This window comes from Lactuca sativa, chromosome 3 (genome assembly GCF_002870075.4).
Source record: "Lactuca sativa cultivar Salinas chromosome 3, Lsat_Salinas_v11, whole genome shotgun sequence".
Taxonomy (NCBI): domain Eukaryota; kingdom Viridiplantae; phylum Streptophyta; class Magnoliopsida; order Asterales; family Asteraceae; genus Lactuca; species Lactuca sativa.
Genome location: NC_056625.2, coordinates 225,230,396 through 225,234,192, shown reverse-complemented (window position 1 = coordinate 225,234,192; position 3,797 = coordinate 225,230,396). Strand labels below are relative to the sequence as shown.

At 40.0% G+C, this 3,797-nt stretch overlaps 1 pseudogene; it reads right to left on the bottom strand.

Moving 5' to 3' along the window:
• Positions 1–259: 259 nt before the first annotated feature.
• Positions 260–377, bottom strand: LOC128133126 (5S ribosomal RNA; annotated as a pseudogene).
• Between the last annotated feature and the right edge of the window lie 3,420 nt (positions 378–3,797).

The window sequence follows — 3,797 nt, the reverse complement described above, 5'->3', positions numbered from 1 at the left end:
CGAGCACGCTTAACTGCAGAGTTCTTATGGGATCTGCTGCCCTCACGGATTTAAAACGCGTTGTGATAGGGAAGGTATCCACACCCCTTCTAAGGAATGCTTAGTTCTCCTTCCCAGCCGATGTGGGATCAGATCTATCCCACTTTCACCCCCCATTATAGGGTTCGACGTCCCCGTCGAACACATCGACCCGTGCCCTAGCTCTGATACCATTTGTAACATCCCCCTCTGGCACGTATCACAATATTGTCCGCTTTGGGCCACTCGGCACGAGGACTTCCCAGGGGGTCACCCATCCTGGTACTACTCCCGCCCGAGCACGCTTAACTGCAGAGTTCTTATGGGATCTGCTGCCCTCACGGATTTAAAACGCGTTGTGATAGGGAAGGTATCCACACCCCTTTTAAGGAAAGCTTAGTTCTCCTTCCCAGCCGATGTGAGATCAGATCTAACCCACTTTCACCCCCCATTATAGGGTTCGACGTCCCTGTCGAACACATCGACCCGTGCCCTGGCTTTGATACCATTTGTCAATGTAATAGCCTAGGTCAACTCTTGTAACTCTTTTTGAAGTAATAAAGATGAAATATTTGAGTATTATGTGAATTATATGTGTTTATTATTTAATTATAAATGTATAATTAATAAAGAATAAAAATGAGCGTCAAAATTAAAGTGTGAGATAATCCCGATATCTCTACATAAAGTTGTAGAATATGTCTCAAGGTTTCCGTGCATATAAGGAACGCCGAAATCCGAGTTATAACGAAGAAGTTATGACCCGTCGAAGTTTCACGACAGAACCGGCACGATACCGGGAAGCATGAATAGTGAATTTACGATAGAGCGAGATTTAGCCTTAGTGATCTAAACGAAATTCGTAGAATATGTTAAACTAAGAACATCGATAAAAAGAACGCCCAAATCTGACTTCGTGTGAAGAAGTTATGAGATTTTAAACAGACCAATCATGTCCCGGCTTGTTAAAAATATAACTTTAAAAATAAAGTCAAAATTAGCCGACGGAGTCTAAACGAAAGTTGTAGAGTACGTCTTCACCTACGCGTGGATATAAAGAACGTCAAAAACGGAGTTCGTATGAACGAGTTACAAATTATAATAGCATATTTACGTATTAAAATAAAGTATAAATCATGTATACGTACACATATATATACATATGTATATATCATTAGAAAGGTATCGACGATGTTGTCATTATAAGACTAATGTTGAGTTCTTTCGACATTAGTTTAGTACAAATATCATTAAATCCATTTATAATAGTATTATAGAGGGGTGTTTAGTTGTTTATATAACTAAAAGGTCATTAAGTAATTATGGAGGGTAGTTTTTGAAAATTCAATTAGTGTAAATAAGAGCCTTGGGCTCTCATATTTCTTGCACCATTCTCTTGATTCAAGAGTCTTTCTCTCCTTATCCCCCGAGCATTTCGGTCCCTCGTGATTCGACTTCTCTTTTTGTAGCTTAGTATAGTAAGGTGAGCGCTGAAGCGCTGCACGAATCTTTCTTAGAAAGATTCAGCGACGAAGTTCTGCCCCTGCAGAGCCCGACTCCTAGCTAAAACCCCCTTGTAAGTAAGTTATGCTTACCTTATTTTAATATAGCTTATATTTAAAATTAGTATTGTTATTATGAACTTATAATAAATATTTGAGCTATTATTATAACTTATATAAGTGTCGTTATAATATTTTTTTTTAACTACTTGCGGTACGGGGAATCTGGTTTAAAGGGCCGCATAGGGTTGTTGGATTTCAGAAGTGCTATATGCCAAAATCGTCCTGCCCTCCGGTGTTTTATGTCTGGCCCCTGTCTGTACATAGTGGTTGGAAAATATTGTTTAACGCTTATATAATAATAATAATACTAAGACTAATAGTTGGTCACGGTAAATATTAGACTAAAATTTAGCGATAATAATGCTAGGTTTCGTCGAAGGAAAATAGAATCGTTAGAAGCAAGCGCTGCCCGATTTTGGAATCATCACCTTAACAAGTGAGTGCATAGTTACTTTCAACTTACACATAGATATGAAGTATTTTATATAAATTACATGCTATGTGTGCATATTATCTGAATACTTGTTATCTATGCTAGATGAACGTTGTTATACATGTTTTCAATGATTTAAACTGTATATGTATTTTATATCTACGAAAATGTTGGAGTAAAACATGGGTAGATGCAATAGGTGATGTGTGATAAAATGATGAGAGGCCTCGATGTTGATGTTGTTGATTCTGTCATCTAGCGGAGTATGGATGACGACCACGGACTCTTCTAGACAGTCCAGTGGAACACTAGCAGGCTCGCAACCTGTAGGTGTTTGTGAACGATATGTTCACCGGTGTACTCCATCCCCCACATGGTTGCCTTTAGGACATTTATTGCTGAGGAATCCCCTTAGCAGTAGTGTCCGTCCCGATGATGATCCTTAGGCTAGGTCCCTTATGATAGGTGTTTAGGGACGTAAAGTGAGGATAACGGGAACGTGTAATCGGGTTATTGTTGATCGATGAAATTAATAAACTTATTTATTGTGGGTTGAAAACCCTATGTGCTCACCAGGCTCCCAAGCCTGACCCACTCAATTTTATGTATTACAGGTAGTGGCGCATGAGCATAGGTGTGATGTTTTGGACGAGGGATTACGGATATAGGCCTGTAGATATGAAATAATGTAGTAAGGCTTATATTGTACTGTTTATGCTTTTGATCTGTACGAACATGACATCTCGAGTCTTTTAATGAAATACATTTCTATGGAAATGCTTTTGATAAATCTTTATCATATTTTTGTTTTGCGACAAATTCCGCAACACTTTCATTTAAAATGTAACTCTGATTTTTAAACAAAGCATAAACAAACCGGTCTTTTCTGGCCGTGATTTTGGGGATGTCACAGTTGGTATCAGAGCATTAGTTTAAGCGAACTAGGAATTTGTAGGATTTCTAGACTTAAACTTAGAATGCTAAGCGATGATTGTGAGGTGTGAGCACTAGCTTATTTTAGGAATTGTGCCTAAAATGCTTTTATGTGCTAAATGCTTTGTGCATAATATGCTGTTAATTGTTCGGATCTATGGTCTGTTGCCGACCGGATCTGGAAACCTTATGTGTTTAGGATTCTAAACGTACGACTACGATATTAGAACTAGCATGTAAACGTTTCGGAGTGATAAGGACGATTTAAAACGTCTATCCTAAATAAAGATCTAAATTCACCTTATTCGGTGTATAGATCAAGATGGCAAGGACCCGTAGCGGAAACGTGAACGCAAATGGAGGTAGGAACCAACCCCCAGTGGTTCAGCAAATACCTGTTGTTGAAGAAGTTACACCTGAGCCAGTCACCATGGCTGGAGTTCAAGCCATGATTCAGGCTATGCTAGCTGAACAAAGGGAAGAAATGAGACGGATGGTCCACGAAAATAGGGACGAACCTACCATACATGTTGAACCGACGGAGCCAGTTCCCGAGCCATCTGAGGAAGGGAACTATAGCCGCCAAGTGAGTCAAGTAGGGACTCAAGGTGAGCAAAAGGATGGCCCAGAAGGGAGAAACAACAAGGATGGGCGGATGTACAAAAATTTCTTGGGTGCGAAACCACCAAGTCTCTCAGGAAGCCCAAAGCCTGTTGAGATTATGGACTGGATCTCCGAGATGGAGATGGTGTTTGAGAGCTGCGACTGCAGCGAGAAGCAGAAGACTGTCTTCGCTGTGAGACAATTGAAAACTGGAGTCTTGAGCTGGTGGAAGGTATTGGCAGATA